The sequence below is a fragment of the Nerophis lumbriciformis genome, linkage group LG09, assembly GCF_033978685.3.
Source record: "Nerophis lumbriciformis linkage group LG09, RoL_Nlum_v2.1, whole genome shotgun sequence".
Lineage (NCBI taxonomy): Eukaryota > Metazoa > Chordata > Actinopteri > Syngnathiformes > Syngnathidae > Nerophis > Nerophis lumbriciformis.
In genome coordinates, this window is record NC_084556.2 from 4645390 (window position 1) to 4659525 (window position 14136).

Sequence of the window (14136 nt, forward strand, 5' to 3'; positions counted from 1 at the left end):
CCTGCAGCAGAGCAAAATGTGTACAATCGGACTGTGTTTTATTGTTATGCTGGGTGTGGTCGTTGGGCTGTAACCATCAGTACCACACACTCGGTGACTCAGAACAGACATGTCTTTCATGACCATTTCCTCTTGAGAACTAAGAGAGTGTGGTAACTGGAGCATAGGCTGCACATTGTTATATTTGACATGACCTTACAGTATATGACTGAAGTTAACTATTCAAGATGTTGATAAAGTCTTTCCTCATGCTTCCACCAGCCTTCTGAAGGAACGTTTTTGGCAAAGTTTTTTGGGGATTTTTGTGAAGTGGGAGCATGGTGCAGAAACAGGAAACAAGCGGTGTGGGAATAGCAGGGCGACCTGACACCATGTGTGCAGCAGCAGGGTACAACGTCGTATCCCAGCGGGGCCCACAGCACATTAGTCTCATGTAAGACCACTACTTCACTCCCCCTCTTGGTCTTAATTTGCTTGCAGTTTTACTTTACCAAGTGGCTAATAGGGGCATACATTAAAACACAACCATTATGAAATTCAGAGCACTCTGTTTAAAGAACCTGCTGAAAAAATAGTCTGCTAAATTGGCCTCACTTTCCACCTGTTTGTGTTGTAGCTATAAGTGAAACCTTGATTTACTAACCCCTCTATTTGCAAACTTTTTTGATTTTAAGGCTGAAACGACGCGTCGACGTCATCGGTTATGTAAATACGTCGACGCCGTTTTTGTGCGTCGGCGCGTCGTATATTTACGTCACACTACTGTCATGGCGGAGCGCAAAGCAGACGATGCGAGCGAGGGGAAAAAGCACGCCAAAAGTCGTCAAAAGTGTGGGAGTATTTCAATAAACGGCCTAATAATGTTATATGCACACTGTGTCGAGCGGAAATGGCCTATCATAGCAGCACAACGGCTATGAAGGAACATTTGAAAAGAAAACCGACAGCGTTCTTGCCATCACCATCAACTAGTCAATCGTTCGCGTGCGTATACGTTGTCATCATTACACAAAAACATGAATGTGTCATTTGTATCTGCGTTGTGAATTCATAAACTAAAGCACCGTTTCGCTCTGAGAGGCGCGTTTGGCGTGCCTGTTCAGTGTTTACAAAGACTCGCTCCTCTTTAACGCTGTGGAGAGGCGGGGCCGGCGAGCGAGCGGCGAGGTGGGGCGCGCAGGGAGCGACGCCGCAATCATCCAATCTCCTCTCGCTGAAGAAAAGGGGAGCAGCAGAGAGAGAGGGAAGAGAGACTGGAAGGAGCCAGAGTGAAGCTGACGTGGAGCGAGAGAGGAGGAGAGACAGAGACGGGACGACGAGCGAGCGAGGAAGAGGAGCCGAAAAGCGAGGAAAGAAAGAGAAAAGAGTTGGAAGAGAAAAGACTTTGTGTAAAATTAAAAGATTGTAAACCTGACAAAGCCGTCTGGCGTTCAGTCTGTCGGTCCTGAAAGAACCCCACGGCACAAAGACGTGTCACAAACGCTAACGTTAATTAGTTGTGCAAATACCTTTTACAACATTAACAGTTACATATACTATGTACAAACGAACAATTAACTTTCACTTTAATCATACTATCATTGTTGTGTTATTAAGCAAAATAAGCAATACTTTTACTTTTGTTGAAATGTTTACACTGTACACTTTTTTTGTATTGGATGTTTAGCTTTATTTTTGCACATTTTAGCAAATAAGCAATACTTTTACTTTTGTTTAAATGTTTACACTGTTACAGAATATTTCCGTTTTGTACTTTTTTGTATTGGATGTTTATCTTTATTTTTGTACATTTTAAAGCAAAATAAGCAATACTTTTAATTTTGAAATGCTTATACTATTGCAGAATATTAAGATTTGCACTGGATGTTTACTTTTATATTTGCACATTAAAAAGCAAATAAGCTACTTTTAATTTTGTTAAATGTTAAAAGTTTTAAATGTTTACATTGTTACAGAATATTTTGTCATGTTGTTGTCAATGTTGACTGAGTGGCCATACTTTTTTTTTTGTAAATAAAAGCCATGCCTTTTGAAAAAACTGGCCTACATTTATTTTTTCCTCTTCATTTTAAATTAAAAAAAATAATCGGTAAAAGGAAAAATAATCTATAGATTAATCGAAAAAAATAATCTATAGATTAACCGATTAATCGAAAAAATAATCTATAGATTAATCGATAGAAAAATAATCGTTAGCTGCAGCCCTATTTGATTTACAAACTTTTAGATAGAGCCAAATATGCCTCTGTGTGCAAACCGTGACTCTGTGTATGAACGCTTCATTCATTCATTCATTTTGTGTCACGCCTGCAGGCAAAAAGCAAGGCGAAGCATTTTCGGGGTTGTGTCATTTGCTGCGCAGTACAATACGAGTCACTTCTCAGAGCTTTTGTCTAGTTTTGTCCATTTTGCTAACTCAATATGAGTCCCAAATAGACAACAGACCTGCGTGGAAAAGAGGGAATCGCTATGGACTAAAAAAATAAATAAATACAATAAAATACATTAATAGCACTGACAAGTATGGGATATCAACGAAGCAGGCTTTGTACCAGAGCAAGTTTTAATTGATGATAATGAGACTGGACTTTTCTGGGAAAAGATGCCAAAGCAAACTTGTGTCACAGCGGAGGAGAACACTACCTCTCCTTCAGCGGCACCTCTCCCAAGAACGCACACACAAAGCCATCCACCTTACCCCTCCCCTTTCTCACTCTGTCTGCTCCTTTCTTGTCAGCTCCTCCTTTGCCGATGTTAATGTAAGTGAATTTTACTTTTAAATGTCTATTATTGTGCCAAATATGGTTGTTAAAGTTAAACGTTTTTTTGTGATTTTGGATCATTTGTGAAGGCACCAAAGGGACTTGTGTGTGTGTGCGCCTGTGTTTGCAGAGCAGCGCATACAGAACACAGCAGCTTGTTGTTGTTTTGGCTTGTTGATAAAGGGATAGTTGGTCCATCACCCCCTCAAGTTTGTTTGATATACAGTACTCAATAGCACTTTATGTTGTGTTCAAAGTGTACAAACCCATTAATCATATTTACATTGTTTCTGGTGGAGAAATTTGCTTCATTATACAAACTTTTTGATTTTTGAACCTGGTTCAAGAACCAATTACGGTAAGTTGTAAATATGAGGTTCCACTGTATAGGAGTTGTTCATATCTAACCAATGGCAGCTAACCAATTGGGCCTGAGGGGCGTTGTGCCCACTGACTGTGTAAGATAAATTTAGCTTTGCTTTAAGCTTTAACAGCCACAGTGGAATATCGCCTACCTGCTCACTTAACACTGCCTCTGTATTTCACACAAGGTGGGTTTTTTTTTTTTTTTCGCAATTTCCCGTATGATGCTCCGTGGCTTGATATCATCTCCCTGACAGAACGTGTTACTCTATCAGGATCGTAAACACTAAGTGTGACTCGGTGACGCACGGCCCCTCCATGTCCCCCCTCAGGTCCAATTCCCTGCCGATGCTGAATGTAGGTCACGTTCAGCTGCTGTATGAGTATTTGTTTTCTTGGCTGTCACCTCGCATTACACCACGTTGTCTCTGAACGAACATCTGCAACGTTGGGGTCTCTCGGACAAGACCGGTTATTTTAATGCACGCATGCTTGCTTTCGAAAAAAAAGGGAAGAACCGGGCAGAACACTGCCTCATAGATTATTCATGCTAAGTAATGGAGGTGTCAAACCAAAAGTTTGGATACCATATGGCTGGACTACACTTTTGAATTGGTCACAGTTTCATAAAGCTAAGGACCTGTGGCGCCGGACCACTAGGCAAGACTTGTTTCCCACAGAGTGGTGATATGCTCATGAAGCACACAAATGTGTCCTGTCCCTTTTTGAGAAAGTATTCATGAGCTCAATTTATGTTAATAAGACCGTCTCTTTCATTCAAACCTCCTCGGGCAACCAAAAAGACCTCAAGGAAAAGATTGTTGACGTACACAAGAGTAGAATGGGCTACAAGAAATTTGAGAATATGACCACTATTGGAGCAATATTTCATAAATGGAAGAAATACAAGACAACCGTCAATCGCCCTTGCTCTCGAGTTCCGTGCAAAATTCCACCGCAAGGGGTAAAGAATGTGAAAAGGTCAGGGACCAGCCCAACATTATACGAGAGAAACTGGTTGAGGATCTCAAGGGAGTTTGGGCCACGGTCACCAAGAAAACCAACACCTTTTACTGTCATTAATGAGATCCTGCTGTGTCTGCAAGGCCCCCTTGCTCAAGACGACACAAGTACACCACTTATCCGGCCCCGTTTACACTAATCCGGATAAGGTTATCCAGGGTAAATCACACCTAACCTTATCCGTGTCCACACACAACAATGCCACCGTTTAAGACCCCCCTCCGTCCGCCAGCGCAACGCGACCGAGTACGCATGCGCGAGAAGAAAAGAAAAAAAGCGTCCCTCTGCTCCAAGCTCTCCAGTCGATGACTTTACTTCACTGTGAAGTTATTTAAGAGCTATATTGTAAATATTTTGCTATGCATTTTACATTTGTTTGCTGCGTTTTGTGTGCAAGATTTTAAATAAAAATGTATCTCCTTTGAACAATATCCAGTGTTGTGATATTTCAATTAACTAGAATCCAGTGTGCTCTGGGGCCCTATTGTAGTGAATCACACCTGAGACATCATACATTAATCAAATCTTTATTAGACATGAGAAAGTAAACAATGCGATAAACAGTTTGCGACACGAGGGGATGGTTCCATTTTTCAGCTGCGTGCTAATGGCGGAGTTAGCGAAGATGCGGGCATCATGCACACTGCCTGGCCATTTCACAGTCACATCTATAAAGCAATATTTGTAGTCACACACTGGCTGTATCACATCCACGGGAGGAAGGGACGAAGTTTTTCGGTAAATATTATCACAGCTGACCCGCACATATGAAAGTTCTCTTGCCGTCTGAGAAGTGTTGTATCCGAAATAGCTGCATTTGCCCGTTCCCTTCTCTTAAGGTATTGATTTGTGATTTCCAAAAGCGCCTGTACATGTACAAGGAGAAACACGGGCATGTCTCACTTTCTGGCGTCACTTCCTGTGTGGGGCGTGGTCTTTCTGGCGTCACTTCCTCTCTGAACTCACTTTGTAAACGATCAATGAGTCCATACAAAGCTAAGTGCCGGAGATTCAAGAATTACACAGGTGACTTACCCGTGTAAAAATTTGTCCGAGGAGTGGGACCTTAAACGCTGGTTTAGTGTGGCTTAAACGCTGGTTTAGTGTGGCTTAGGCTAAATAATTATTCGTTTGAGGGGTTAAAAGACTTAGTGTAGACATGGCCTCAGGTTCAACAATTGTTAGTCACTGTTTCCATGCACTAGATTAGTTTGATTTCTTAAATAGTTCATTTATTTATTTATTTTCACACCTACGTGTGAATTCCAAGTGTCCATGTACACTCTCCAATGCGAATATTGGCCATACACCATGTGCCTCCCGTACACTGGGGGGGCGCTTATTTCATTTTAGGGCAAATAAATGAATTATTTTTCCGGCTGACCTATGACATCACAGTAGCCATCTGCAAATCCTTACAACTTGTATTAAGTGATGTCCGCTGTAATATAGGCACAGATTCCAGATATTACATCTCGAACGGCTATGTTGATCGTAAATAGCAGACACCATCAAGAAATGATCTTGGATTGCACCACGGATAAGACGCTACTACCAAGAATGTATCGGGCGGATGCAGGTCCGAAGCAAAAAAAAGACCAGAGGAAGAGTTTTTCCGAAGGAATTTTTGGATGAAGAATCATTAAAACAAAACTTATGAATGTCTCGGAGTTCATTCGTATTTTGTTCTGGAGTCCGAATTAAGCCGCCATTTTACATTTCATTAGGTAACTTTAAATAAATAGTTTTCTTTTTTCCTACTATCGAAATTTTCTGCTTTTATTTTTTGAAGCAAATAGTCTCCTCTTAAAAGTTAAAAAGTACCAATCATTGTCACACACACACTAGGTGTGGCGAAATTATTCTCTGCATTGACCCATCACCCTTGATCACCCCCTGGGAGGTGAGGAAAGCAGTGAGCAGCAGCGGCGACCGTGCCCAGGAATAATTTTTGGTGATTTAACCCCCAATTCCAACCTTTGATGCGGAGTGCCAAGCAGGGAGATAATGGGTCCCATTTTTATAGTCTTTGGTATGACTCAGCCGGGGTTTGAACTCACGACCTACCGATCTCATGGCGGACACTCTACCACTAGGCCACTGAGTAGGTTATCATTCCAATTGTTGCTGTTTTTATTGAATGGTATTTGCTTCCGAGTTGTATCCCGCACGTAAAGACTGGCACATGCGTGATACGAAGGGTCCTCTCTCCGGCCGCACACACAGTGGTTTCCAGTTGCATAATCCAGATGTTAGTCCGACTTTTCAAAAACCGAACACGATCGAATTAAGGTGTTTCCATGGGTTGTAGAATGCTTATTTAGAGCCGGACAAGTATTGAATGACTACGTTTCCATGCACTAAATTAGTCTGATTTCTCAAATAATTCTGCTCAAAATAAGCATTCTACAACCCATGGAAAAGCCTTAATCGGATCGTGTTTGGCTTTGGAAGAGTTAGACTAACACACCTAGATTATGCGACTGAAAGCCAGATCTACCGAGTGGGTGTGGCGGTAACCTTCGTATCGCACATGCGCCAGTCTCAACACGCGGAATATAAGCTTTAAGCGGATCCCGTTCAAAAAAAGGCAACAACTGGAATGAAGAGGAGACTGTTTTTTTTTTGCTTCTCAAGTTAAAAGAACGGAAGTGCAATGATGGGAGCGAAAAAAGAAACATTTATTTAAAAAGGTAGCGAAGGAAATGAAGAATGCCGGCTTTATTTGAACTCCCAAACAAATACGAGTGAGATGGAAGATAAAGAAGCAGGTATATTACAAGGCAAAGAAGAAAGCGTACACAAACCTCTTCATGCTGCGTTTGCGCACCTCACACTGATTATCAATAACTCTGTATTCAACATAAGTGGCAAGCTTGTACAAACAATAGCAACTCTTATCTGAAGCTGTATCAGGGCACATACATTTTTCCTTTTGCCTTAAAACTCTTTCCATCAATCCCCAGAGCTTATTGAATAAACTTTGAGACATTTGAAAGTTTTCTTTCCATTCTCCTCCTGAAAATTCCTTTAAAACAACTCTGTCCCACCAGTCTTTTCTTAAGACCCACATCAAAGCAACTTTAAGGCTTTCTTGGTAGTGGTGTTATGTTTATGGCACAATCTAAGATCATTTCTTGATGCTGTCAACTATTTAACAACAGCATAGTGATTAGAGATGTAATATTTGTAAGGTACAACAACAACTGGGCTGTTGACTTTCAAGGAGCCACAATGATGCCTTGTTTTTATGTGACGTCATAGGTCAACCGGAAAATCAATACATTTATCCACGCTGAAAGGAAATAAGCACCCCCCAGTGTACGGAAGGCACACGAATCGTTGAATTAGAGTGCGAATAGACACTGGGACTTCACATGTAGGTGTGAAAATACAAAAAACTGAATTATTTGAGGAATCAGACTAATTTTGTGCATGGAAATGTCGTCATTGTGATGTGGTTGAGCTCTTAGGCCTCAACTGGAGGCCAAGAAATGCTGAATGTGCGCCCATCAGCTGGTTGAGCATGGAAGTGGAAAGTTCCAGTTTCTCTGCTGGGTGGTTTCAGAAGACTTCACTGCATTGAGTGAGTAATAAATGTGGTCATAGAGCATAGACTCATGGATCAGAACCACCTGGCATCAGCTTGAACACTGAAAACGGGTGATGGCACTCCCAGCATTACAATGAACTGAAACATTCTGCCAGGTAAACAAAAGAGGGGTTCGAAATGTACCATGTGCTGCGGTCTGGTGTTTTGGTGCTTTAACACGGCATGCTGTTTTCTAATGACAGACTGGGCGGCGGGGACCAAACAACCTGTTGGTGGCCACTTCCATCAGTGAGCATCTTATTTGGAGCCTTGCAAGGGTGTGGTACTGATAGTGAGATGTCGGTCGTCAACCCACCTCCAAGATGTCAATTATTGGCGCCCCGGTGAGAAATGGTAATAAATGAAAACGCTGGTTGTACTTGTAGATCTATAGCCCTGGTCATAGATCAGAAGATGTGAGTGCGGCAGTTTGTGCGAGGGTGTTCGGACATTGGGTATTTGGGCGTGTGCATTCGGGAGTTTGGGGAGGGTTGGGTTGACATTGGGCATTTAGGCGTGTGCATTCGGGAGGTTGGGTAAGGTTGGGTTGGGTTGGGTTGACATTGGGTACTTAGGCATGTGCATTAAGGAGATGGGGGAAGGTTGGGTTTGCTTGCAGAGGTGGGGGTGTGTTTTTTCTGCGGTGAACAGGGAGTGAACACATGTATTTGTGATTGTTGTGATATGTAGAAGGGGTAGGGTTATAAAATGTAATCTTTGCTTCTTCCAACTCCTTTTCGATCTTGTTGAGTTGTGTAATTGTGAGCATGAGATATGATATATGCGTGTCGAAATAAACTCAAGCACATTAAGTTTCTGGATTGGCATAGCTAGTCTTTAGCCTTTAGTTCCAATCTGTGGAGGTAGCTGAAACTTCAAGTTGCAAAGTGACATCCTTGAAACCTTCAAGATTTGGAGAGAATCTGTAAAAAGGAGGGGACCAAAAACCCCTGAGGGGTGTGATTAGGAAACATTTAAATTCCAAACTACATTGACAAGAGGAAGGTCTTTAATTATTAGGATTTGCATGTTGTGCAGAGATCTAGCTTGGGGAGATTACATGGCATAATTAGAGTCCATTCGTTAACCTTTATTTTCCCCGCCCCCATTACAACCCCCGGTAGGCGCTGAACTCAGTCTGACCTGTGGGAATTCAGCGTGGATGTCACGGCGTCCCTTGCAGGGACGAGAGACGCCTTGCAGTCGACCGGGTCACATGCGATGTTCATGACAGCCAACTGAGATACCGGGAGATGACTAAATTGAGTCTGCGTATTTAACGGGCTGACTGCCCATTTGTGTTTACATGTCGCCATACTGTGATGGTCCGTCTGCATCAGAAGTCATACTCTTAAATCAGGGTTGTTCGACTTGTTTTGGGGGCCACATTTTCAGAAGCCTAAGAAACAGTGAGAGGTCTCCCTTCACTGTTACTCTTATTTTGTAGTTAATGTTAATGCAAGGCTCTCATAGCCCTTTTAGAAGGGGTGACTCCACCCACAACTTTTTGTTCTAAGACTGTCTAAAATAATGAGGTGAGTAGAATTTAAGTTTACGCTAATGAGCTGGTGACTTGTCCAAGGTGTACACTGCCTTCCGCCCGAGTAGAGCTGGGATATGCTCCAGACCCCCAGCCCCACGACCCTGAGAGGGACAAGCGGATGAAAATGGGTGGATGTATAGGATCGAAAGTTTAACACTTTATTCTACAAAACAGGAGTAAGTCCAAACAATAGAAATACCAGTGCTCTGAGAGAATGAACCAAGCTATCTAAAGGTTGAGGCAGTCTCTAAAAGGGTCGCCCGTCTTTCATGCATTTGTCCACCTAGGTGGCTGTGCCCTTGAAGGGTATCGGAACTGAATGTTAACTTGACGTATGTGCCGAGCACGCACACATACCGTATTTTTCGGAGTATAAGTCGCACCGGAGTATAAGTCGCACCTGCCGAAAATGCATAATAAAGAAGGAAAAAAACATATATAAATCGCACTGGAGCTCGGCCAAACTATGAAAAAAACTGCGACTTATAGTCCGAAAAATACGGTACTCCTCCTTCACTCTCTCCCCAGGCTGGTACTTCATGACACCAGTGTTAATATATGTGTGTATGAGAATGCATTGATTAAAAACATATGGTGTATTCATTGTGTTTATCTTCTTCGAGCAAAACAAAGGCCAAAACTAGTCATTTCTAAGGTTTACCAAGGAGCGAAAATATTCCCATCACACTATAGTAGATGGATGAACTTGATTCCCGGGCGCGGCCACCACTGCTGCTCACTGCTCCCTTCACCTCCCAGGGGGTGAACAAGGGGATGGGTCAAATGCAGAGGTTAATTTCACCACACCTAGTGTGTGTGTGACAATCATTGGTACTTTAACTTTTTAACTTTTTTATTAAGCCCTCAGATGAGTACATTTATTTGCCACACACGCAAAATAATAGGTAAACAATAACAGTGCATGATTCTGTAGGCGACTTATCTTCACACTTTTGCCTCAATAAATGGCAGAAAGTAAAGCACAAGCTATTTGTCTACACTGATCAGAGATCCTCTATATAGCAGGAATGTTGTGCTGTTTTTACAGTGAGTTGACAAGAAATGTTTGTCTGAACAGTATTTTTTTCTTTTTTTAACCGCTGAAGTCTTCCACAACAGCTGTTTTTCAGGAATCTGCTGTAAAATGTCATGTGTTGAACTGATGTCATTCTGTTGGCTTTTGGCCTGTGGGCTGCCAGTTGAATACCCCTGTCTTAAAGGGGAACTGCACTTTTTGTGGAATTTTGCCTATTGTTCACAATCTTTATGAGAGACGAGACAAAAGTTGTTTTTTTTGCATTTTTATTTGTAATATTTGGCCCATTCTAGGTGGTTAGCAATGCACCTAATGGAAGAAATCCATTCTGCCTCTAAATCACTTTAAAAATGCTTTACCCACCAATGCTCTAACCACTAGTGGTTAGAGTGTACGCCCTGAGATCGGTAGGTTGTGAGTTCAAACCCCGGCCGAGCCATACCAAAGACTATAAAAATGGGACCCATTATCGCCCTGCTTGGCACTCGGCATCAAGGGTTGGAATTGGGGGTTAAATCACCAAACAAAACATGATTCCCGGGCGCGGCACCGCTGCTGCCCATTGCTCCTCTCACCTCCCAGGGGCTGAACAAGGGGATGGGTCAAATGCAGAGGACAAATTTCACCACACCTGGTGTGTGTGTGACAATCATTGGTACTTTAACTTTAACTTTAAAAAACAGTCAACAATACTTAATTTACATTCCGTAACATGTATAATAACCAAGCTGTAGCAACATTGTTATTGTAAGAGCGAACACTGAGGAACTATTTTTCTAGCGTAGTAATGCGTCGTCTTGCGACAACATGCTACGCTGTTAGCCGTAAGCTAGCTACGGAAAGGGGTGGGCTTGCTACTGCTTGAACAGCTGAATGGCTTTTGAGTTCCTAATGCAAAACACAATGCGATAGGACAATCATTTATCTGTAAAGTATTAGCCCATACTTCATGTTTTGTTCGTACACAGCTAGCTCGGCAATGTATGTAGTAGGGGTGCAACAATACACGTATTTGTATTGAACCGTTCGATACAATGGTGGGTTGATCCACTTCTGACAATACACTTTGTGCTGAAAGCTAAGTGGGTCTGCGCCTCCCACATTCATTCAGACCAAAACAAGCTGCTGAGACAAAAGTTGCATGCGAGGCTATGCCTTCTGTAGCTTGTTGCAACAAGACTAATGCCTCAAATAAACCTGAAATCAAAGATCCTCCACCATCATTCAGATCTGGCGTGTGGAACTACTTTGGTTTTTGGTTTTTGCGTAGGACCCTGCTGGCAAGCGTGTCGTATACAAAAGTAAGTCGCAAGTGTCACACAATGATGAACTACAACAGTGGAAATAGAACAAACATGACAATGCATTTATGCCAACATCACCCCGATGCGGAAATAGGTGGAACCAAACAAACACAAAGAGCAACAACCCACAGGCTACAAACTTTACCCATGGCATTGAGAGAGCCATTAGCACATAATTCAAAGAGGGCAATCATCAATAAAAGTAGCAATCGATCGGGCGATTGCTACTTTTATTGATGTCAAAATGAGACCCTTTTCTGTTGTGAAAAATGTCGGGTTTGCTGCGAGCCCTGTTAGAAGATTCCTTCACGAACCTATTTCACCGATACCGTAGTTCCTGCAAAAAAGTAGACATAAGCCCCATTAGAGACAGCAGTGTCTGTAGCACCCGCTGTTACTCTGCTGTTAAGAATGCACCACAGAAGATGGGTGATCTATTAGATGCATTTATTTTATTTATTTTTTATTTTTTTACAAGGTGCTGCTTTTGTTTTTTATGGAACTAAGTATGCACAGCATAAACATGCGGCAGGTATAGCTGCATCAGATACATTTAATTTATTTTAAAAACTGTACTTTTCAGTTGATACAAAAATGTTGATATAATTTCAATAAACTACAAGTTTAAAAAAAAAAAAAAGCATGGGAAAAAAAAATTCCATTGAAAAAAAGATCGGTCACTCTAAAATTTTGAACCAAACTGTGAATTTTGTGTATCGTTGCACCCCTAGTATGTAGTTGTACTAACAATAGCAAGATGTGCTTTATGTATCATGATCAATATTATAGTGACTCACTTGATGGACAGTCGTGCTTTTGGTCCAGCTGGCTGGGGACATTTTTTCCAGTTTAGTTTGGGTAAGCACTCCATTTATGTGGGCATAGCTTGGCTCCAAGTTCCACATTTACAGCTTTGAGTCACGCCGACCTCACTCTCTCTGTGTCCGTCTACTCAAATGTTTCACCCTCTCTTTGTGCTCGCTTCTAAAACCAGCAGTTCATTCTCCGTATATTCAGGTTCCAAAGGATAAGGTTGTAAATCCTCCATTTGTAACCGGAAGTCGGAAATGTGTTGCTCTGGACACGGAAATAAATGTGCTGAGGAAAAAAGTTCTGGTAATGCTTGAAATTACCAAAATAAGGTAAATACAGTCAAACCTGTCTATAGTGACCACTCAAAGGAAACGAATAAAGTGGCCACTTTAAGCAGGTTTCCCGCCATTTTTAATTTTTATACACGTTGACCTTTAAACAATTACATACTGTACGTGCATGTACCCGGAATTGTAGTAAACCATTTCTAAAATACAGTTTTGCAAGCTTTCGAACCTTGAACAGTGCTTTTGAATTTGAGCCTGCTCAGGATGCTGTTTTCCATTTACGCCAGACTTTTGGGGATTAGTCAACTGCGCAAAGCTTGGGGAGCTTCGAGGAGACTTGCCGAGTTCCGGCGCGGCTGCATGGTCCGGCGGCTCGTGACCCCTCGGTTGAGATCCCGTTGCGGCCACCCGCTTAAGAAATGAAATTTTATGGACTGTTGTATTTTTTTTGATATCGGTGGCCACTATACAATGTCCAAAAAAATGTTTTGGGATGCAAAATAAGTGGCGGAGTTAGACAGGTGGGCACTATTTTCTGCGGAGGAAATCTTTGTGGTCACCATAGACAGGTGACCGCGAACCTAGGTTTGACTTTATTGTACATATTGTTATGAGCGTGTCTGTTACCACATTATATATGTACTTTTACCTTTACCTGTACTTTTACTTGCACCTACTCAGTGGCCTAGTGGTTAGAGTGTCCGCCCTGAGATCGGTAGGTTGTGAGTTCAAACCCCGGCCGAGTCATACCAAAGACTGTAAAAATGGGACCCATTACCTCCCTGCTTGGCACTCAGCATCAAGGGTTGGAATTGGGGGTTAAATCACCAAAAATGATTCCCAGGCATGGCCACTGCTGCTGCCCACTGCTCCCCTCACCTCCCAGGGGAAGAACAAGGGATGGGTCAAATGCAGAGGACAAATTTCACCACACCTAGTGTGTGCGTGTGTGTGACAATCATTGGTAACTTAACTTTAACTTTTAGCCTGTGCATAACAGGTTGATGGAGTGTTTTGAAGCTGTTTGAAAGGGCTTTGATGATGTCTACCATAATAGGCAAAATAAAAAAATAGTGCAGTACCCTTCTAAATGCCTTAACTTGTTTTCAAGGCATCCATATTGCCTCACTTGCCTTTTGAAGGCTGTTAGAATATTGTAGCAAATATACATTTAAACACACCGTTTACAGAAATTTACATTTAAATACACTACATACAGAAATCTACATTTAAACACACTGTATACAGAAATCTACATTTAAATACACTGATTACTGAAATTTAAATAACACAATAATAATAATAATAATAATGGATTAGATTTCATATCGCGCTTTTCTATTATTAGATACTCAAAGCGCTCAATATATACATTTAAACACACTGATTACAGAAATATAAATATTAACACAA

The 14136-nt window shown here is 41.8% G+C and overlaps 1 protein-coding gene across 1 annotated transcript in view; it reads left to right on the top strand.

The window, feature by feature from the left end:
* The window catches only part of vps37d (VPS37D subunit of ESCRT-I), a 64059-nt gene that overhangs the window by 38683 nt on the left and 11240 nt on the right, over positions 1-14136 (top strand). The window lies entirely within an intron of this gene.